The 25,175-nt window shown below is 32.3% G+C and overlaps 2 long non-coding RNA genes across 2 annotated transcripts in view; both read right to left on the reverse strand.

The window, feature by feature from the left end:
* Positions 1-7,772: 7,772 nt before the first annotated feature.
* Positions 7,773-10,657, reverse strand: LOC145737012 (uncharacterized). The gene is made up of 2 exons (XR_014180185.1): positions 8,304-10,657; positions 7,773-8,214 (listed from the first exon to the last, which is right to left on the reverse strand). It is a non-coding gene; the product is annotated as an uncharacterized LOC145737012 (long non-coding RNA).
* A 1,546-nt stretch (positions 10,658-12,203) lies between these two features.
* The window catches only part of LOC145737208 (uncharacterized), a 183,429-nt gene continuing 170,457 nt past the window's right edge, over positions 12,204-25,175 (reverse strand). The window contains exon 3 of the long non-coding RNA XR_014180316.1: positions 12,204-13,858. This is a non-coding gene — a long non-coding RNA (uncharacterized LOC145737208). The remainder of the gene's footprint in view (positions 13,859-25,175) is intronic.

Consider the following 25,175-nt stretch of genomic DNA (forward strand, 5'->3'; position numbering starts at 1 on the left):
TTTTGAAATAATTCACATTGATACTTTTCTAATTGGAAAACAAAAATTTCTCACAATCATTGACAAATTTTCCAAACTTGCACAAGCGTTACCTTATGATGGAAATGCAGTATCATGTGCGGACAAATTAATCCAATTTTTTCAATTCTTTGGAATCCCTCAACAAATTATATCAGATAACGGATCTGAATTTCAGAATGAAGTGGTGAAAGGACTACTAGAAGCTCACAACATCCAAATCCATTTTACAACCCCTTATCATCATGAGTCAAATTCTCCAATTGAAAGATTGCATTCGACTTTAATTGAGCACATTCGAATCTTAAAGGAAACTGATCCCAACTCTGACGTAACAAAGTTAATGCCATACGCTGTAATTGCTTACAACAGCACAATCCACAGCAAAACACAGTTCACACCATTTGAACTTGTCCTAGGTCATACTGACTCTAGAGATCCCATGAACTTAATACCATCCCACGTTTATACGGATTATATTAATAACCATAAAAATAATACGCAAATCTTGTACGAAACTGTCGCTGAAAAATCAAGACAAGTAAAAGAGAAAGTAATTGATAAAATTAATGAAAAACGATCTAATCGAGATTTAAATATAGGTTGCCAAATTTATAAAAAATCAAACACTAGATCAAGTAAAATTAAAAATAAATTTTTGGGTCCATTCATTCTTAAAGAAATTCTTCCAAATAATAAAATAAGAATTGAAAATCCAAAAACAAAGAAACAGGAAACAATTCACATAAATGAAACAAAAATTAAAAATATTGTTTCAGATGGAGTTGGACCTTCGGGACAAATGTAAAAATTCACGATCTAAACAATCAACCCGGAATATTACCATTCAAACTGGGAACCGCAAAGATAATAAATGACAACTGGTCTTTTGTACAAACTATCAATTTAGAACCGATAATAAACCAGTTTCAATCAATTAAGACCAAAAGTAACACTTTGACAAAACATTTAAGAGCAAATGACACACTTGACAAAGAATACACCAATTCACTAACATCCATACACACACTAGAAACACGAATTGAAGAACAAATAAGTCAAATTTTGCCCATGTATAACATGAAAAGAAGTAAACGAGGCCTGTTAAATCCTCTTGGATCATTTATAAAATGTATCACTGGAAACATGGACCAAACTGATGCGGAAAATATCGATCAGAAAATAAGACTTCTGCAAGATAACCAAAACCGATTAAAATCAGACGCAATTAATCAAATTACGTTAATGGAATCGACCATTGATAAATTTCAAGGCTTAATATCTAATATTACGCATAATGAAATAATTTTAAGATCACGAATAATACAAATCGAGCAAAGCATTAAAGAAGCAAAACTTCTCGGTGACAATCTGAGATACTACTTTACGACTTTTACATTAATCAATCAAATATCATCAATTTATCAATCAATTTATGATATTCTTAATAAAGTAGAAATTGCAATAACTTTTGCTAAACTAAATATAATGCATAATTCGATGGTGGATCCTAAAGCGTTCTTAAAAGAGGTTCAGTCAATCGAAAATCTTGTAACTGACAAAAAATTACCAGTTTCCGCCAATATAGAAAATATTCTATTAATCGAGAAACTAGTAAAGATTAAAGGCTATCAAAAGAATACCAATTTGACTTTTATAATTGAGCTTCCACTTGTTGAACTGGATGTATACCAATACTTCAGCGTGCATCCTGTTCCTGTGCCTAATGGTCAAGAATTCATTGTCAACATTCCACATAAACCGTATTTAGCTCTCAACGACCAGAGATACGTTTACTTGGAAGAGAAATGCGAAGAAATGATTGACAACAATTACTTGTGTCAGAACACCCATATGAATGCATTAGATAACTTTCCACCTTGTGAAGTTCAACTAATCAGCCACAGCCAGAATGTTACCTCCTGTCATCCATTCCAGTTGAAGTTATCAACGCCTCAGGTTACCAAAGTTATCGATGGAAAATGGATCGTAACCATACCAAAACGACTTGTTAGTACCGCTGACTGTAATCATGACAAAACAACAATTCCATTATTTGGATCTTATTTAATCGAAGTACCTATCGATTGTAAATTACAAATACAATCGATTATATTGGAAAGTCACAAACCTAGCCAGTTAACATTCAATCAAGTTACACTGCCAAAACTTGAACTGTCTTTGATTACCAATAATCAATCAATGTACGAGCCACCGTCACTGGATCTTGACATAATCAATCTCAAAACTACCAATGAGTTAAAGGCAAATCTTCAACTTCAGAAGAAAACGCTTCAAGAAGCTACAACCAGTGTTTATGTGAATCGGGTTAGTTTGTGGACAATCGCGTTATATGTAGTTTTCGCGAGCCTAATAGTGTACTTCATTTACAAAAAAGTTGTAAAAAAGTGTAAAAAAGTGCCGGAAAATGTAAATCCCGAAAATGACATTTTTTGAAAAAGTGAAACCACATTTTTATGTTATGTGCTTTCATCTTAGAGGGGAGGAGTTACATTCCCACGATAATGTTAATTCTGCTTAGCTAGTTAAGTTCCCATGCTATTCGCCTATTTTATATTCCCATGCAAGCTCAGCAAATGCAAATGTATTAAATATAGGTTAAGCATGATTGTAGTTAGTTCTTTAGTACCATCCTTTGTATTCGCTTCTTGGCAAAATAAATTTTTTAAAAACCTAAATTTCATTTTTGAAATTCTAACTCTACACACCTTTTTGTTGAATCTGAGTTAGTACTTTTTCTGATATACAATACTCACTACGAAATATATTAGACGTATTCAAACCAGCAAGAGGGTGGTTTCATTTTGTGCGTTGTTCGCTGTATGTTTTCTTTAAACCCAATTTCCAATATCTATCAACTATAGTTTCTGAGATAGCAATGCTAATGCATCGAATTTGTAACACCCTGTAGAAATAAACTGGCATTATTTTTCGATGTAGAATAGATTTTTAAATAATTTTTTGCAATCATTAAAAAACACCCTGTATAATACATATTAATTCAATGTTGAGCAATTCGGTTTACTAAAGTGTATAATGATGATTATTGTGTTAAATGTAAAACAATAATGAAAACAGCAATGCTGTAAAAATTTTAATGTTAAGGTGAATTTATGCAGGACATTAAAATAGAATTAAGCTAAACTAATTTAGTACTAAGAAACATCAACATGTGTAATTGCAACATGCATTTATGCAACTGAATTTTCTATTAAGTTTAGTTAAGTTAAATTAAGAAGTTGGTCAACTTTTAACTTTCTTAACTTAATAATATTCTTTATTATTATTATTTGCTTATAGCACATAGCCTGAATAGGATTTGGACAAATGACAAATGTCAATTACATCTTATCTTATTAATGTTTTCTTCCTTTGTCAGATTTTTCCGACAAAGGGCTCTGTGGGCTTAATGCCTGTTTCCCCCACACTTCCAAGACCAATTTAAGTATGTACCGGTTGACCCAAAAGACTGTTTCTCGGCCATATCTCGGGAGCCGTTCGTCGTAGGACTTTGGTGTAAAAAATTATTGGGCCATGAAGAATCGCTGGAAAATATTTTCTAGTTCTAAAAATAACCACCAGAGGGCGTAACTGCCATCTTAAATTTTAAAATCGCATTTTCTCTAAATTTCCCATAATAAACTAAAAAGTTTTTTTCACATTTTGAAAGAGAACCAGTTTATCTATAATTTTCGTTAAATAAAATTTTCAGTTATTGCAAAAACAAAGATGGTGTGGGGTGTTCAATTGATTTTGCAATAACCTGCTTTAACTTTTTAACGGTTTGACCGATTTTAACAAATTTCGTATCGTTGAAAAGAGCATCCTTTGGGCAATAAGAATCAACCAAAATATAGTTATTTTAGTTGAACCTTTCTCCGCCAGAGGGCTAGTTTTGACACCATGACCCATATACTAAAAAAAATCAGAACAATCAAATGAAATGATATGTCCAAATATAGATATAGCCAAATACCATCCAAATAGGCCAGGGAAAACCGTTTTTCAAAATCTCGATCCTCAAATATTGGAAAAATTAGATTAATGAATCTTTGAAAGCAAAGGATCGCGTGGTAAATGTTCTAAAACTATTAAATATTTAGCTACAAAATGAATAAGATGTTAAAGAGGCAGTTGTGAGTCTAAATAGAATTTATTTAGGCATTATTTAAAAAATATATATATCATCAGAACATTCATGTTGCTCCAAAGAGACTAAACGCATCCTGAACTTATTAAGTCACTTTAATATTACTCTTGGAATTCTTATTTACTTTTAGTTTAAAAAAGAAGCCTAAAAACCCAAATAAATAACTATATCCAAATTTCACATACTTTGGAATCATTAACAAAGTTTTTTTGTCAAATTTGAGGCCCCAAATCATTTTGCGTAAGATTTTAAACTGTTTTTTTTTTTCGTTTTTTAATAAAACCCATGAGAGGAAAAAGAAAGAGATCTAATGGCGACCCAGGTGTTCAAAATGGCCTCCGTTATTGAATGCACATCTGCAGACGCCTCAATTTCAGCTCTTGGGATGTTCAAGATGGGATTTCTAATTCTTGCAATCATATCCTCGCGGGAAGTTGGCCTTATTGCAAAGACTACATCCTTAATCCTTCCCCAGAGATAAAAAATCGCAAAAAAAAAACAGTTTAAAATTTTACGCAAAATGTTAAATTTGGGACATCAAATTTGACAAAAAATCTTTGTTAATGGTTCCAAAATATGTATAATTTGGTTATAGTATATTTATTTGGGTTTTTAGGCTTCTCTTCTAAACTAAAGGTAAGTAAGAATTTCAAGAGTAATATTAAAGTGACTTAATAATTTCAGGATGCGTTTAGTCCCTTTGGAGCAACATGAATGTTCTGATGATATACAGGGTGTCTAAAAAGTCTGGAATATTGCAAATATCTCGAAAACTGCTGATTTTATTTTTCTCAAAATTTGCGTCTTGTTAAAGTAAATAACAGCGCATGACGTGAGGGTGAAATGAGGTTCGCAAGTATACAGGGTCAGTCACAAACTATACCAACTTTCTTAATTCAAACCTAACACACTGTATATTACTTCAGATTTTAAGAGTACTCATAAAAGCCAATTCAACGATCTACAGTATTGCTACTTTATTCTTAGTATTAGTCAATTTTATTTGAGGAAATTATGAAAACACTTAAACGTTAAGTAAATTAATTAAAACTAGCCCATCCAAAAAAAAAAAAAAAAAAATTTAACACCATTTTAAGTAATAGGAAAATTTGCCAATTAATTTAACATTATATTGGCGTTAGCTGTCATTGTTACACCTATCATTGTTATAGGTAGATACAAAAAAAAAAAAATAATAAAAAAAAAAATCGTATATCGTTGAATTGGCCTTTATGAGTACTCTTAAAATCTGAAGTAATATACAGTGTGTTAGGTTTGAATTAAGAAAGTTGGTATAGTTTGTGACTGACCCTGTATACTTGCGAACCTCATTTCACCCTCACGTCATGCGCTGTTATTTACTATAACAAGACGCAAATTTTGAGAAAAATAAAAATAAAATCAGCAGTTTTCGAGATATTTGCAATATTCCAGACTTTTTAGACACCCTGTATATTTTTTTAAACAATGCCTAAATGAATTCTATTTAAACTCACAATTGCCTCTTTAACATCTTATTCATTTTGTAGCTAAATATTTAATAGTTTTAGAACATTTACCGCGCGATCCTTGGCCTTCAAAGATCCATTAATCTAATTTTTGCAATATTTGAGGTTAGGATCGAGATTTTGAAAAACGGTTTTCCCTGGCCTATTTGGATGTTATTTGGCTACTTTTTCATAAAAAAAAAGTCATATCATTTCATTTGACTTTTCTGATTTTTTTTTAGTATTTGGGTCATGGTGTCAAAACTAGCCCCCTGGCGGAGAAAGGTTCAACTAAAATAACTATATTTTGGTTGATTCTTATTGCCCAAAGAATGCTCTTTTCGACGATACCAAATTTGTTAAAATCGGTCAAACCGTTAAAAAGTTAAAGCAGGTTATTGCAAAAACAATTGAACACCCCACACCATCTTTGTTTTTGAAATAACTGAACATTTTATTTAACCAAAATTATAGATAAACTGGTTCTCTTTCAAAATGAGAAAAAAACTTTTTAGTTTATTATGAGAAATTTAGAGAAAACGCGATTTTAAAATTTAAATGGCAGTTATGCCGTCTGGTGGTTATTTTTAGATCTTGAAAATATTTTCCAGCGATTCTTCATGGCCGATTTACCCAATAATTTTTTTTACACCAAAGTTATAGAACGAACGGTTCCCGAGATATGGTCGAGAAACAGTCTCATTGTGTCACCCGGTACAACTAACTAAGTTCAAGTTTGAATGTGACAGATCCGATGCAAAATAACTATGCAACAACAGTCTAAAGTAAACTTATCTAAGATGTCCTTATAATCTACTTAGCCAAAGTTGGGGAAACTGACATAAGTGAATTGAGCAAATAACAAAACACAAAACAAAAACTGTAATCAAACAATTAAGCACAAGGTAAAATGTGAGTGATTGTGAGAGAGAGAGAGAGAGTGATTGATTGAATTTTGACCACCCCCTTAACTTCCTTAATTTTGATTTTAGCAAAAAACGTTAAATACAAAACTAGTAGATATTTAGGTCTACTTTATTCTTAGATGAACAGTTAATATACAGGGTGTCCCAAATTTGAGTAACAAACGAACTTATGCTTTTTTTAAATGCAATGACCGACTTTTTAGTGGATATTTAAATTCTATGTCAAATTCTAGGCCTTACTGATGTAAAATGTCTGTATCGATATTCAACTGGTTCCGCAGCACCGTCGTTGATTGATTGAATTCTGACCACCCCCTTAACGTCCTTATTTTTTGATTTTAGTAAAAAAACATGTTGTATCAATTTAGATGTAGATATTTAAGTCTACTTTATTCTTAGATAAACAGTTATTATACAGTGTGTCCCAAATTTGAGTAACTAAATAAACCCTTAATCACATAGTCGAGGCAACATTGTTAAAGTAACAGATGCTGCTTCGGAAACAGTTGAATATCGATACAACCATTTTACATCAGTTAGGCCTAGAATTTGACGTAAACTTCAAATATCAGATAAAAAGTTGGTCATTGTATTTAAAAAAAACATAAGTTTGGTTTGTTACTCAAATTTGGGACACCCTGTATAATAACTGGTTCTCTAAGAATAAAGTAGACCTAAAGTCTAATCTACTAGTTTTGTATTTAACGTTTTTTGCTGAAATCAAAAATAAGGAAGTTAAGGAGGAGGTCAAAATTGAATCAATCAAGGATGCTGCTGTGGAAACAGTTGAATATCAATACAGACATTCTACATCCATTAGGCCTAGAATTTGACGTAGAATTCAAATAGCGTATAAAAAGTTGGTCATTGTATTTAAAAAAACATAAGTTTGGTTTGTTACTCAAATTTGGGACACCCTGTATAATACCTGTTTATCTAAGGGTAAATTAGACCTAAATATCTACTAGTTTTGTATTTAACGTTTTTTGCTAAAATCAAAATTATGGAGGTTAAGGGGGTGGTCAAAATTCAATCAATCACCTTGTACCTATCAATCAACTCCCAAATGATATGATAACAAGCTAATATAAAGCTCTAATTTAGCTAAACAAAATGCCTGGAAAACTATTTCCGAGATCTTAGGACACAACAGTAAGGAGGACATCTTTGTTAGAAATTTTTCTATAATTAAAAGAATATGAAGCAATTTATTTTAATAATTTAAGTACAAAAAACACAATTTGACAACGCCCAAAAACAAAATAACTTGGTGAGGCACATGCATATTTTTTTCTTAGCTATTAATTTGCTGCTGAAAATTGAATGTAACTACAAACACTTTAATTTAGTTTAATTCTAACTTGCTTTAATTTAACGTCTGCATAAATCCACCTTTAATTTCAGTAAAATCAGTTAACTGACCTTAAAATTTACTCTTTTATCCACCATTGGAATGTAGATAGTGCACATGATTTGGCTCTTCAACTTTATGGATATGTTGCACTTCTTAGGGGGTAATATGGGCCTCAATTAGGAAAATTTCTTCAGAGAAATTGTGCTTTCTCATCCACATGAAAAATGGGGAAGTATTCAGCATATACGGGATAAGATTCTGTAAGATTTGTTAAATTTGTAGTAATGCAGCCATGTTGGTTACACAGGTTATGTATCAATTTGCCACTGTAATCAGTGTTATCTTACCTGGGCAAGCAGCCGTTGTATCCATTATGTTTATGCATATCAAAAACTCTACATTTCCTTGATTTTAGTGTATAATCTTCGTCAATTATTAGATAATTGTAATATAAATTAAAAAAACTACAATTATTTTAAGCTGCATGCTGCATGCATGGCAATTTTTTTGACAACACGACAAAAAGCTAGCAATGCATAGTGACAAGCTGACAGCTGACAAGTCGGAAGTTTAAGGCGTATTTTGACGGCAGTACTAACCTGAGTTTTAAGTTGTAGTAGCATAGGGCGTCTTTTTTCATCAGAATGAGTTAAAATGAGACAGGAATTGTAAACACTCTAGTAAACACTGACGCCAAGTGAAAACACGCCTTTAGTTGACATCGCAAAACAACAGAAATGACAGATCGAAGATATTCAGCCGAGTTTGGGATAAAGCGATACGCTGCATGACGTCACAGTGGGTGCTCGGGTGTACAATATGCAATTAAAACCCAGGTGGAAGGTGGACAACAGCCGTTGTTCATGGTTTGGGTCTTGTTAACTTTAGGTATCCACGAATTTCGAGTTGTTTCTTTTTTTAACATGTAGATTATGGCTTATACAGGGTTTTTCAATGAAAAGTAGCCACCCTAAAAATCTTCCAAAATAATTTTTCTGTTAAAAAATGCTAAGACACGTCAACAAAGATTGCGAGGGGGCCATCTGGCCTGGATCGAGGACTACCTTAAAAACCGATATCATAGGACTCAATTGGGTGACAATATTTGTTCTAGTAGGGTAGTTAGTAAGTATGGTGTTCCACAGGGGAGTATACTGGGGCCCTTGTTATTTGTAATATATGTAAATGATGTATATAGAATATTTAATAATGCGGTTATTAACCTTTTTGCGTATGACACGCTAATTTGTATATCAGGAAAGAATTACCAAGATATCACAAATACTATGAATCTGGAGCTACAAGCTCTCTGCGAATGGTTGTGCCAAAATAGATTGAAATTAAATACTACAAAAACCAAATGTATGATTGTTGGCTCAAAACGTAATTGCAAATCATATAGGGACCTAGATTTAATATTGCATATGGAGAACGATCAAATCGAATTTGTGACTGAAATTAAGTATTTGGGTGTTCTATTGGACCCCCAGCTCTGTTTCTCAAATCATATTGATTATATTTGTAGAAAGCTCGGTAAAAAACTAGGGTTTTTTAGACGTATTTCTGTTTCTCTCTCGGGTTGGACAAAACTGGTGGTGTACAATACTATTATTTTGCCACATTTTGATTATTGCTCTTCTTTATTGATTGCGTGTACTCAGGGGGACATTATGAGACTACAACTGCAACAGAATAAGGCGATGAGAATTATACTGGGTTGTAATAGATATACTCCTATTCAAAACATGTTGACTACATTAAATTGGCTTAACGTACGGCAACGTATTGAAAGAGCTAATCTTGTAATAGTTTTCAAAATAGAGCGTGGACTGATGCCTCAGTACTTGGGAAAGTTTCTGGAGAATAGATCAGAATTGTATAATTACAATATAAGATCAGGGATGAATTACAATATTGAAACTGTGCGAACAACCTTCCTGCAGAAATCACTGTTCTGTGAGGGCCTGCAACTGTTCAACTCACTACCAAATGTTGTTAAAATGTCAAATAATTTGTGTGAGTTTAAATCTCGATTAGATAATTATTTAGTGATTATATTATGTGTAATCTAGTATGTATTTAATGTATAGTGTAATATGTAATATGCTGTTTGCCTGTAATAGCCCGGTGCTAAATAAATACATTTATTATTATTATTATCTTTTTACGTAGGATTTGAATTTCTGCCATCAGCCCCTTTGCCGCCATAGCCACCCCCACTAAGTTTTCAAATGGCACCATACCCTGTGTGGCACATCGTTGGAAAGGGTATTTCATAAGGAATTAATTTCACTATTTTATTTGTACATTTGGTTTGAATTGAGACCAAAAAAAATAAAAACATTTTTTTGTTATTTTGGTCAAACTGCTGATAACACTACCGAATACCTGTTTTCCATTCCATGTTTTTGCCTCAGTCGGTCAACTTGTAAGTTCGTTTTGAAGGAACATTGTCAATATGGTTTACACGACTGCCGAAAGAATAGAAATTGTACGTTTTTATTTCAAACATAACGACTGTGCACGAGCTGCCGCGAGCGCTTTCAATGCAATCCATCCAGATAAATTAATTGGTCATCAGTATGTCTTAAAGTTGATGCAAAAATTCATGGAAACTGGTTCAGTGACAAACAAAAAACATCAACCTGAAAGACAAATTATTAATGAACCAATTGAAGTTGCTGTTTTGGGACACGTTGCAATGGATTATAATCATAGGTTATATCCCGAGACGTTCAAGTTTTATCGGGTAAACTGTGCATAGGTGATTTCTTGCAAAATTTTGCTTGAAAATGATTTTTTCCAAAGAATTATTTAGTCGAAACCATTTGCCTAAAAGAAAAATTTTGCAAAAAACCTACCAATGCACATTTTACGTGATTATTTCTTTCCTATCAATTTTGACCAATCGCTATCAAGAATTAGTATAACAAATGTAAATTTTAAGTGGAAAAATCACTTGACAACTGTCAACTTAGCTGTCAGCAGTTTTTCCGGAAAAAAATTCGAAAAAATTTCATGCAAGTTTGACAAGTTGCCTTGTAAAAACAAACTTGTTGGTTTCTATGCTGTGTTGCTATGTATTGTTACCAACAACAAAAATCACAAACGACGCTTACGAATTTATTAATTTTTCAACTGAAACTCAAAATGAATCGGTTTGGAAATGTTTCGAAAGAAAAATTAACGCGGCTGTTGAAAATAGTGTTCCACTAAATACTCAGAAGACTCACAAATCGATCTGGAAGCAATTTATGGAATTTTGCCAAGCAAAAAATTACCAATTACTCCAGACAACAACTACAGGCCAGCTAAATTTAATCCTCAAGGACTGGGCATGAAACATGCGTAAAGCTAATGGAAAAGACTATAAAGAACTGTGTGTAAAAGTAATGTGGAATATCGTGGCCAAAAGACTACAGGAAAAATATTTTCAAGAATTTAATATCGTGTTCGACCCATTCCACGACATTACCTTTAAGTCAGCTAGAGACGCTCGAAATGCGAAAAAGAGAAGTCTCCAGAAACATGAAGAAAAAAGGAAAACAAGTTCAGCTTCTTTAAACATGGACGAGTACTACAAGATGGTGTCCTTATGGGATGAGACAACTCCAACCGGATTGCAGCGTAAATTTTACTTTATTGCAGCAGTTGAGCTTGCTTAGAGGGGCGGAGAAGCAGCTCGTTGCTTAACAGAACATTTTAAAGAAGAAATTGATAATTATGGGATCAAAACAGGTGAGATATTGCTTTTTAATTTTGCAACAAAATCTGTAAATATTTATTGTAATTTGGCACAAAAAACGCTTATATCAAAACAAAATATGTGCGCATACTTTTTATCTTGGCATAAAATCTGTTTTCGCAATTTTTTAATGTCTTTTTTGCAATACCTTTTTTATTAATATAAATCACGTTTGTCATTTTTTAGCATCCAAAATTTGCTAGCTATACTATTTTTGTAATAAAATCAAAAACGATATATAACCACAAAAATTCCTTTTGCTTTTCCAAAAAGATTAAAAGCTACATACATCTACTTTAAAATCACACTACAAAAGATATTTTGACATTTAAGTTAAATTATGTATCCCTTGTTTCAGGAAGGATTCAGTACAATACAGTCTTCAGCAAAACTGCACAAGCTTGAAAGTTATTGTTCTTATTGTTTTAATTAAAACAAAATGTTTAATTAACTCAGGAAATAATCTTACCAAATATCCCTGGTGCATCTAATTTTTCTTGTGGAAAAATTGGAATACTCGTTTTCTAAGTAATTTGTTTTAACAAATAGCATGAGCGAGTGGTTTTAAAAAACTCGTTTTTCCGAATTTTTCCGGAATAATTAAATGCACTAGGGATATTACCCCCGATAAAACGTGAACGCCGAGGGGTATATGTCAAGATTATTTCCTGAAAACTCACATTTTAGTTTATTAACAAGAAAACACCTTAGTTAGAACACAAATACTAAACTAAACGTGATGAAATTAATGATAATATTGAACTCACCCCAGCAGACGACAGATTTTCGTTCAGCCATGTATATTTTTGTTTACATTTCAGATTGACAATCAGACGTCATAATATTTTAATTTATGTATTTTTTTAATGGAAACTACGTTATAGTGATTTATTAATTGTTAATATTGAAGAAAATAGCTTAAATCTTATATGTGTCTAAATCCCGTTTCGTTTAATATCAAATGTTCTTCAAAAAAACGTATTCGAAAAAGGTAGGAGGTGTTTATGCAGTGTAAAATTTTAGCAACTAGGGATTTATTCAGTATATAACGACTCTCATTGGTCGAACTAGAAAGGTTCATTGAATTTTATTGGCTGCTAGTACAATGAGGGAAATAATCAGTCTTTAAATCAAATTTCCCATGCATCGGGTGTTTCGACGAGCAGTGTATGGAGAATTTAAAAAAAAACACAATTTTTATCCATAGAAGGTAAAATTGGTTCAGGATTTAAACGAAGATGACTATGATAGAAGACTACAATTTTGGGAAATTATGTCTACTAATCTGACAAACAACGTGAACTTGTACAATATTTGCTTCCGTTATGAGTGCATGGTTTTTTGAATGGAGAAGTGAACAGGCATAACTGTACGTATTGGTCAGACACGAATCCACATTGGTTTAGGGAAACCCATACCCAATATCCAGAAAAACTTAATGTTTGGACAGGTATTTTAGGAGACCACATCGTTGGTCCGTTTTTTATTGACGGTAATTTGAATGGCGCTACTTATCTTGAGCTTCTTGACACCACTGTTGATCCGACCATAACAGAGCTACTAGAAAATGATGAAAATTTATTTGAAAATCAACTAATTTTCCAACAAGACGGTGCAACTCCACACTATTCACTTCCCGTTCGAGAATATCTGAACAATCGATTTCTTGGAAGATGGATTGGTAGACGTGGTCCCATGGAATGGCCTGCGAGATCACCCGACCTCATTCCGTTGGACTTTTTTCTATGGGGGCATTTAAAATCTAAAGTCTATGCAACACAGCCGGCCAATATTGCAGACCTTAGGCAGAGAATAATACATGAATGAAGACAACTGACACCGCAAGTCCTCACAAATGTTCGCGAACTCTTCAAAGTCGCTTGTATTATTGTATGGAAGTTAACGGAGGTTATTTTGAGCCATTAATTAAATGATAACCGCTATTTGCTATTATTTCTGCAGTTAACAAAAAATAAACACATAACAAATTTTTTTTTTTTTTGGTCTCAATTCAAAGCAAATGTACAAATAAAATAGTGCAATTAAGTCCTTATGAAATGCCCTTTCCAACGATGTGCCACACAGGGTATGGTGCCATTTGAAAACTTAGTGGGGGTGGCTATGGCGGCAAAGGGGCTGATGGCAGAAATTCAAATCCTACGTAAAAAGATGTCCCCCTTGCAATCTTTGTTGACGTGTCTTAGCATTTTTTAACAGAGAAATTATTTTGGAAGATTTTCCGGGTGGCTACTTTTCGGGGGTAATTGCACAAGTGCATAAAAATTACCGATAATTTTGCCTGAAAACTTGTTATCTCTTAACTGCATGAGTTTATTTTCATATTTTTTTGGCGAAAGAGCCCGACACCGAAGGTGGAGGGCTTTTTTAGAAAAAAATATGAAAATGACCGAATGCAGTTTGCAAAGATAACAAGTTTGAACGCAGAATTATCAGGTCATTTTCAAGGCACGAATGTAATTTTGGGGAATATTTCCCGAATAAAGAAAATGTTTTGGTTTTGCTGCAACTATAGATTGCTCAATGGAGCTCAATGAACAAGTTCCAAACCGTTCATTAATTTATTGTTGACATCGCGTTTGACATTGTTTGGTTATAAAAAGTCAAAAAACTGCGCAAAGACAACAATTAGTATACTAGCAATAGGCTCTACAACAATGCAGTCGTTATAGATACGTACAGTGCAATTATCGAAATGCAATTATCACTTTAGAATGCAATTATCGCTGTCATTCTGGTGAAAATGCACTGCTCATATGGGACATTTAACACATGAGGGAAATATTCGGGGGTAATTGCACGAGTGCATAAAAATTACCGATAATTTTGCATGAAAACTTGTTGTCTCTTAACTGCATGAGTTTATTTTCATATTTTTTTTGGCGAAAGAGCCGGACACCAAAGGTGGAGGGCTTTTTTAGAAAAAAATATGAAAATGACCGAATGCAGTTTGCAAAGATAACAAGTTTGAACGCAGAATTATCAGGTCATTTTTAAGGCACGAATGTAATTTTGGGGAATATTTCCCGAATAAAAAAAATGTTTTGGTTTTGCTGCAACTATAGATTGCTCAATGGAGCTCAATGAGCAAGTTCCAAACCGTTCATTAATTTTTATTGACATCGGGTTTGACATTGTTATAAAAAGTCAAAAAACTGCGCAAGGACAACAATTAGTGTACTAGCAATAGGCTCTACAACAATGCAGTCGTTATAGATACGTACAGTGCAATTATCACTTTAGAATGCAATTATGGCTGTCATTTTGGTGAAAATGCACTGCTCATATGGGACATTTAACACATGAGGGAAATATTCATTGAAAAACCCTGTAGAATATCTATTTCATGTCTATTAGGAGTAATAAAAAAACGCGTTTTAAAACGCCGTTAAATTTATACCCTGATTATTATAACTTTAGTTGCACGTTATAACACAGGTGATTCTATTGCCAACGAAACTTACTGGACAATAACATTGCATAGATAAGGATATTTAAATTACGCGCCTTAAAATATATTGGCAATACTGCGCAATGTTGTCGCCTGTTTTTCGATTTTCTTACTACCGAGCTATTCTGATCACCAATTATCTCACCCGATCGTTATACATCTCGAAGTATCAACGTTTGACGTAAATATCAGCTTTTTCGAAATTTGTTGTAACTTGTGATCCTATTTTACGTTCCTGTGGTCATTAAACGGTTTACTTGTGGACAAACCACATTCCAACAACCTGCCACGTAGCTATCTGTTATGCCAAAACCGTCGAATACTGGCTCCAAACGACTTTATTCTATTAGATGCAAAGCTTGCTTCTACAGTTTGATCTAAAAATGTGTCTGCAGTACTAAAGCTAAGTATTATCATTTACTAGCATGAGTAAGCTTATTCAACCAATAAAAAAACATTGAATTGTTAAGCCTCTTCCTGAAAATCTACGCAAATAAACATATCTCCATTATTACTCAAGTTTAGGTATACACAAACGCCGAGTAAAACACATCAGATCTTAAAACCCTCAACTCATGGTCTCCTAAACTCGCTTAAACTACGCTTCCCTCAATCTCAATACCCTAAAAGTTTAATTAAAACAGTAAAAACCACTCAGACCTTTCTGAAAATGCAATTCAAAATGTAAACAAACACGGTTCTGACATTAAATGTCACATATGAAAGTAAAATCATATTCTTCAATTTCGATGTGTTTTTTATAATATTGATAACGCCGCCCATTTTCACCTTGATGACGTGCAACTAAAGTTATAATAATCAGGGTATAGATATATTTCCACAGTATTTTTTGACGTTTTATGGACATTGCCTGACCGTGATAACTTACAACAATTAAATCACCCTTGATCTACTTTAAACTATTCATAGAAATGATCAGTTAGGTGTCAGTCATGTATTTTTTTCTTAAGTCTAGTTTTTATTCCCTCGTTTTTAAAGAAGTATATTGAAAAATATCGTTCACAATTCGTTCAAAAATAGGTTTTCCGTGATTGCATGACTTCCGGTGTTCGTCTTTGCCTCACACCTGAATTGGTCATACGCGCACGGAAAAACCTTTATTTTTGTACTCCTAATAAAATATACTATTACCGCACTAGAGAGGAAAACGAATTTTATAATTTGTCATACGTTTTACAACGTTACGGAAATGCACGCCTCACTTAATATACTACTTAAGCAAAGCCTCTAGTTTAGACAGCTGTTATTGTACGTATGTCAAGGTGCTAGAAATTAAATGGCGATTATGTAGAAAAGTAAACAAAGGTTTAATAAAAAAATAATCCAAATTGATTTATAAGGCATTTTTTTGTATGTCAAAACGGCCCTTGTTTAGTAGTTGCCTGAAATAATCCTGTAAGTAACTAGACAATAGTGTGGTTTAAACTACAGATCATGCAAACATTACTTTACACTTCAACTCATTAAAGAGGACAACGGTGTTTCATATCAATGCAATGTTATTGTCTTGTCTACAGCTATTCGATGATGGATTCATATTTGCCGCCCGACGTTTTGTTTTTTGGCAGTCATCATCAACTTTCTTTTTTCTTATGGGCGCCGTATTAAATTTTTAGCCCACCAAATAGTACGTTTTATTCTGATTTTAGTGATGTATAATAACTTATGATTTGCTTAATAAATAACAAAACAATTCAATAAAAACTAATCTTACCTTCGTTGGCTTTGAGTTAATGAGACGTTTTATGAATATTACTTGGTAGTACTTGTCACACGCAATTGGCCTGAACATACTTAGACATAATGAGAAAAAACGAGGCAATATTATTTTAATGATTTTTGGTTTACGATCCTACGATCTTACGTAGTAAGTAGTGGCTTTTTCTTTTTTGGAAGTTGGTTCGGGTTCACGTAGAATCAAACTACAACAGTTTAGCCGACGTTTTGCAAATTTCTTTTTGCATCATCAGGGCACTCTGTTCTTGTGATTCCGTGTTATTGCTTTTTTTTGCACTCATTTGGAGGCATACACGGGGATATTATACTTAAATAAAACGTTATTAAAAAAAACATCTAACATTTAGAGCACACACAAATTAGAACATTTAAAAACCGATGAAGCCAGGAATACTGCTATCTATTTGCTAAAAAAAAAAATAAAAAAATAGCAGTATTCCTGGTCGGCCGTTTCAAATCATTCGACTACGATTTACCAACCAAATCGCCATCGGTTTTTAAATGTTCTAATTTGTGTGTGCTCTAAATGTTAGATGTTTTATTTAAGTATAATATCCCCGTGTATGCCTTCAAATGAGTGCAAAAAAAAGCAATAACACGGAATCACAAGAACAGAGTGCCCTGATGATGCAAAAATAGATTTGAGAAACGTCGGCTAAACTGTTGTAGTTTGATTCTACGTGAACCCGATCCGACTCCCAAAAAAAGAAAAAGCCACTACTTAATATTATTTTAAGCTAGAGAGCAAGCCAACTGTAATCAGTAAGCCAACAGCCTCACATAACTTTATTTAGTTAAAACTTAACCAAAACACTGCTTGATTTGGTGTTTTTCAAAATCCAATATTAAATTATTTAAACTTGCACAACATTACAAAAAAATCAATTTGGCCCAAAATAAAGTTCCTAAAATGATAATCTTTCTCTTGGAAACATAAATGACCGGTTTAAGTTAGAGATAATGCTAACAAATCTCTTCTGATTAACCTAAATTCTGCAGCAATCCTTGTATAATAATAACATTTTGTGCGCCGGTTTCTTTTCTAGATACATTTTTAACTATGCTTGACTTGCTCTAATAATTATCGTGTTCGACAAGTACTGTCAAATAATGACATTTCATAAAACGTCTCATTAACTCAAAGCCAACTAAAGTAGAATTAGTTTTCATTGAATTATTTTGTCATTTATAAAGCATAAGTTATTAGACATTACTAAAATCAGAATAAAACGTACTATTTGGTGGGCTAAAAATCCAATATGGCGCCCATAAGAAAAAAGAAAATTGATGATGACTGCCAAAAAACGAAACGTCGTGTGGCAAATTTGAATCCATCATCGAATAGCTATGAAAAAGTGGCATTAAAAAGATGCTTTTAGTTTTGGGATATCTCTTCAAATAAGGTAAGAAATAAATAAAAACAAAAAATCTAATTTTCAGATTTTTTTCGGATAACATCGGAAGCACTGGGAAAATTAAAATTTTTAAAACGGCATTTGGTTGATCTTTAAATTGCGCAACTTTACCCCAATTTAAACTATCTCGTATCTCTTATGGTTTCTGAGATCCCAATGGTGAGGGTCGAATTAGAATTACCCTGTATAGTACAGGGTGATTGATTGAATTTTGACCACCCCCTTAACTTCAATAATTTTGATTTTAGCAAAAAACGTTAAATACAAAACTAGTAGATATTTAGGTCTACTTTATTCTTAGATAAACAGTTATTATACAGGGTGTCCCAAATTTGAGTAACAAACCAAACTTATGTTTTTTTAAATACAATGACCAACTTTTTATCCGATATTTGAATTCTACGTCAAATTCTAGGCCTAATTGATGTAAAATGTTTGTATAGATATTGAACTGTTTCTGCAGCAGCGCCTTTGATTGATTGAATTTTGACCACCCCCTTAACTTCTTTATTTTTGATTTTAGTTAAAAAACTAGTTGTAACAACTTAATTGTAGATATTTAAGTCTACTTTACTCTTAGATAAACAATTTTTATACAAGGTGTCCCAAATTTGAGTAACCAAATTAACCCTTAATCACATAGTCGAGGCAATATTGTTAATATACAATAAGTATAACAGATGCTGCTGCGGAAAAAGTTGAATTTTTATAGAGACATTTTACATCAATTAGGCCTAGAATTTGACGTAAAATTCAAATATCGGATAAAAAGTTAGTCATTGTATTTAAAAAAACATAAGTTTGGTTCGTTACTCAGATTTGGGACACCCTGTATAATAACTGTTTAGCTAAGAATAAAGTAGACCTAAATATCTACTAGTTTTGTATTTAACGTTTTTTGCTAAAATCAAAATTATGGAAGTTAAGGGGGTGGTCAAAATTCAATCAATCACCCTGTACATATTTCAAAAATGCTTTGTTAAAGAAATACAGGGTGTTTGGAAGAAAATCATTTATTTCTTCAGTATCGGTAACTGTTTACAAGCAAATTGTATTTTTATTTTCAGAAAAAACATCTCACGTTCATAATGCACATTGATAGAGAAATTGGTATGTTTTTTCTAATAAATCAGTAAAATGTGAATTTGTTATTTTCTCGAAAACTGTGACAGGCACAGAAAAAACTAAAGAGGCCTCGAAAGAGGCAAAAAAGTTTCTAAATTATTAGGAAATTTTAACCTTTTATAAAAAAATCATTGGGGCACCAGAAAAAAGTTTGTGGAAGGAGAAAGGAGGCCTTCAACAATAACACAAAACTAACACTCAAGTATATCATTAATTTCATAACAAAGCATTTTTGAAATGTGGTCTATACAGGGTGTTACAAATTTGATGCAAAAGCATTGCTATCTCAGAAACTATAGTTGATAGAGCTTTAGTTAAATGAAGGCAAAGTTGCGCATTTTATTGCTAAATAATTTGGTAAAAAAAATTCAAAAATGTTTTATTTCTTCCGGAGATATCCGACAAAAGCCGAAAAAGTCAAATTTCTATTTTAGTTTTTTACTACTTTATTATTGATTATTTTGGAAAATCAATGGCACCTTCTGGAGACACTTTTTTATGCTCTTTAAGAAAATAGTTTTAGTTTTTAGCTCCGACGTTTCGATTTTTAGATACCATCATCAACTTCAATTTTTCAAATAGGGACCTGAACTTTTTATTTCGTTTTTTAGTAGCTGACAGACCTCCTGAAACTAATGATGTGTCACACTTGTCAAAAAATTATACCTTGTGTACTTAAGTACCTGTTTTTTTTTTTGTTAATATGCATTTGGAATTCATATGTTGTCATAATGAGTAGATAATTTAGTTTGACATGATTTAAGAATTAGGTTTTGCTCTTTTTAACACTAAAAATAAACTTCAAGCGGTTTCATCACAACTCAACCTCAAATTCAAACATGTGATTATCTGAAAAATAAATAATTAACCAAAAACATATTTTTTTTAATTAATAAAAAGTACTATAAGAAACTCTTTCTTTTTTTTCAAAGGAGCAATGAACCTAATTATTAAATTATATCACACTAAATTATCTACTCATTATGACAACATATCAATTTAAATTGCTTAATTTATTTAAAAAACTTAGTACATAATACACCAGGCATATTGTGTGACAGTATAAGGTGCCATTGATTTTCCAAAACTTTCTGTTGAAGTAATAAAAAAAATTTTAATTTTTTTTACCAAATTATTTAGCAATAAAATGTGCAACTTTCTCTCCATTTAACTAAAGCTCTATCAACTATACTTTCTGAGATAGCAATGCTAATGCATCGATTTGTAACACCCTGTATAAATAAACTGGCATTATTTTTCGATGTAGAATCGATTTTTAAATAATTTTTACAATCATTAAAAAACACCCTGCATAATACATATTAACTCAATGTTGAACATTTCGGTTTACTAAAGTGTATAATGATGATTATTGTGTTAAATGTAAAACAATAATAAAGTGATGATGTATATGAATGATGAATTTGTGCAAGACATTAAAATAGAATTAAGCTAAACTAATTTAGTACTAAAGGCCGTTTTAGACTTCGAAAGTTTTTGAGGAAAGCGGCAATAAACTTGCCAACGCATGCGCAGTACGGTCACAGCTGATCGATTTTGGCAAGTTTCTTGCGCTTGCCGGGAGATCGGTTCTGCTCGATTTTTCTTTCAACTTGCCGGAAAGTTTCGTAACTTTTCTAGTGATTTTTGAGGTACCATCTTGGCACAAAATCCACTAGTGTTGAGCGGTTGATGTATTATTGGGCTTCAGCAGACTTTAGATTCCACAAATAAACAAGAAACAATTCATAACAATTGACATTGATGACAGTATTGACAGTCAGGAATTTCAGGAGGAAGGCAAGGGGTTATTTTTTTCTGTAAGTTGGTAACTAAAAGTTACTTTCTGAAATGACAATAAACTTTCTTACTGTAATGCAAACCATCAATAAACTTGCTGAAAAGTTTATTTTTGCAAGAAAGTTGCAGCAACAAAATTGCACTAAAACTTGCGAAGTGTAAAACGGCCTTAAGAAACATCAACATGTGTAATGGCATCTGGACATTTATGCAACTGAATTTTCTAGTACGTTTAGTTGGTCAACTTTTAACTTTCTTAACTTAATATTAATTATTATTATTATTTGCTTATAGCACATAGCCAGAATAGGATTTGGACAAATGACAAATGTCAATTACATCTTATCTTGATTGATGTTTTCTTCCTTTGTCAGATTTTTCTGCCAAAAGGCTCTGTGGGCCTAATGCCTGTTTCCCTGACACTTCCAAGGCAAATTCAAGTAGGTACAACTAGGTAAGTTGAAGCTTGAATGTGACAGATCCAATGCAAAATAACTAACTATGCAAAAACAGTCTAAACTAAACTTATCTATGATGTCCTTATACTCTACTTAGCCAAAGTTAGGAAAACTGACATAAGTGAATTGGGCAAATAACAAAACACAAAACAAAAACTGTAATCAAACAGTTAAGCAAAAGGTAAAAAAATAACCTTTTATCTATGAAAACAAATTAGTACAACAAAAGTACAAATGTACCTATCAATGAACTACCAAATGATATGATTACAAGCTAATATAAAGCTTGTTAAACAAAAAATTATGATTCAAAAAATGATTTGTATTACCTATAAAAAGAATTTAGCTAAACAAAATGCCTGGAAAACTATTTCCGAGATCTTAGACAGTAAGGAGGACAACTTTGTTAGAAATTGTTCTGAACAATTTGACAATGCCGATAAACAAAATAACTTGGTGAGGCACATGCATACAGGGTGTTACAAATTTGAGGCATTAGCGTTGCTATCTCAGAAACTATAGTTGATAGAGCTTTGGTTAAATGGAGGCAAAGTTGCGAATTTTATTGCTAAATAATTTGGTAAAAAAAAATCAAAACATTTTCATTACTTTCGGAGATATCCGACCAAAACCGAATAAGTCAAATTTCTATTTTATTTTTTTACCACTTTATTAGCGATTATTTTGTAAAATCAATAGCACCTTGTGGAGGCACTTTTTTATGCTCTTCAAGAAAACAGCTTTAGTTTTCAGCTCCGACGTTTTGTTTTTTAGATACCATCATCAACTTCAATTTTTCAAATACCGACCTAAACTTTTTATTTCGTTTTTTAGTAGCTACAGACCTTCTGAAATGATGTGTCACATTTGTCAAAAAAGTATACCTTGTGTACTTAAGTACCTGTTTTTTTTTTTTTTTGTGTGTATTATGTACTTGGTAATTAAAGTTTTTTAAATAAATTAAGCAATTGAAATTGATATGTTAATCAGTAGATAATTTAGTTTGATATAATTTAATAATTAGGTTCGTTGCGAAAGAAACGAAGAGAAAGAGATAGAGAAATTTATTTAAAAAAAAATTGTTTTTGGTGAATTATTTATTTTTCAGATACTCACATGTTTGAATTCAAGGTTGAGTTTTGATGAAACAGCTTAAACTTTATTTTTAGTGTTAAAAAAAGCAAAACCTAAATCTTAAGTCATAACAATCTAAATTATCTACTCATTATGAAAACATATGAATTACAAATGCATTAAAAAAAAAAAAAACAAGTACCTTTGCCTCCATTTAACCAAAGCTCTAGCAAACACCCTGTATATTTTTGGGTCTGGTGCGATATAGGTAAGTTTATGTCATATTGTTTATTTAACTTAGTTCTACCCAAAAATGGGTGGTTGGAGCTGTTTGTTGGGAAAAGAATAGTAAAAAAACACCTTTGAAAGTGGTCAGGTTACACCAAGTACATGAAGGGTTTAATAGTTAAATAACTTAAAAATTTGTAAATTAAATAAGTATTTCTAGTTTTTACATGCAAAGTAACCTTTTACTATCTATAATTACAGTTGACAATGTTAACCTTAGTGTCAGATTAGTACAAGGGGCAATGTTTATTTTTTGTAAATGTATTGAAAAAGATGCATGGTAACCTAGTGCTAACCATAGTGGCCGATTCATATATGTAGCAATAATTATTAAGATCTCAAAAAGAGAAAAAATATGGAAACTTCCATTTTAAGAAATTAAAAATCAATTTTTAGAATGACTTTACTAATTTTGAACAGAAAAACAGTTCTGTTTGACAACATTGCTAGGGTTCTTAGGCACCAAACAAAATGTTCAACAATCAGGCTGGTGGTGCTGGTACCGATCAAAAACAAGTCATTTATGTTTAGTATGGAGAATGCCATAGGAGTTTTTCCTGTGTGAAAGTGATTCATCCACCCTTATTTTGGTAAAAGTAAGTTAAATAAACAATCTGACATGGATTTCATCAACAAAGAACTAAAAATGGTGGCATCTAAATTGCACCAGAACCATATTCAAAGAAGTTGTGCTTTCTCATCCAGATGAAAAATGGGGAAGTATTCAGCATATAGGGGATAAAATTCTGTAAGATTTGTTGTAGTAATGTAGCCATGTTTATTGCCACTGTAATCTTGTAATCTTACCTCGGCTAGCAGCCCTTGTATCCATTATGCTTATGCACATCAAAAAATATACATTTTCTTAATTAGATTATTGTAGATATGTTCTATATGTTTGTTGAGACGAGTTACTCATTTTTTTCTTTGTTTATTGGGTCTTCTGTCTCACACAAAAAAGGTTTGTTGGGAAAATAGAATTTCGCACTAGATTATTGTAATATACCTAAATTAAAAAAACTACTAATTATTTTAAGCTGCATGCTGCAAGGCAATTTTTTGACATAACCACACAAAGACAACAAAAGCTAAAGCATAGTGACTAGTGACAGCTGACAAGTCGGAATTGTAAGGCGTATTTTGACGGCAATATTAACCTGAGTTTTAAGTCGTAGTAATAGAGGCCGTCTTTTTTCTTCAGAATGAGGTGAAATGAGACAGGAGAAACACTCCAGTAAACACTGACGCCAAAATACGTCTTTAGTTGACATCGCAAATCGCAACACAACAGAAATGACAGATCGAAGATAATCAGCCGAGTTTGTTTCCTCACAGCGATACGCTGCGTGACGTCACAGTGGGTGCTCGGGTGCACAATATTTGTTCTTGTTTATGTTTATATAGCAAAATACATAATATATTAGCTACTACTACAAATTACTTTACATAAGTTAACTTTACTTAAGTATAATACCCATCCAAATTAAATAAATCCACAAAAAACAACTATAATTAAATGATTTATCTATGTACATTTAAATAATAATCTCTTAAAGATTTTTAAAATATCCTTAGAACGTATTATATATTTATTCATTTAGAACCTGGTTATTACACTCAAAACAGCATATTATATTACAATATATTATACACAAATGAACAACGAGGTCTCCAAACAATCTTTCAAATTCATACTTTACTAATTAAATAATTACATAATCCAGATTTAAACTCACGCAAATTACTTGACAATTTAACAACATTTGGAAGTGAGTTGTACATTTGTAAGCCCTCATAGAACAATGATTTCTGCAACAAGGTTGATCGAACGGTTTCAATATTATAATTCGTCCCTGATCTTATATTGTATTATTGCTAGCTTGCAATAAAAGACAAAGCACATTTCTAACTAAACAGGCTTTATTATGAACAACTAAACATCCTCCATCTAACTTCCCAGTCCAGCCACTCCCGCGTATCCGGCATCCCGCTGACATGACAACTGTCACTAGTGACATGAGTCACTAGTAGGAATGTGTGCTGAACTAACAACATATAATACATCCTTCCACTTTAAAATAAAACTA

This window comes from Ips typographus, linkage group LG13 (genome assembly GCF_016097725.1).
Source record: "Ips typographus isolate SLU linkage group LG13, UJ_Ityp_2.0, whole genome shotgun sequence".
NCBI lineage: Eukaryota > Metazoa > Arthropoda > Insecta > Coleoptera > Curculionidae > Ips > Ips typographus.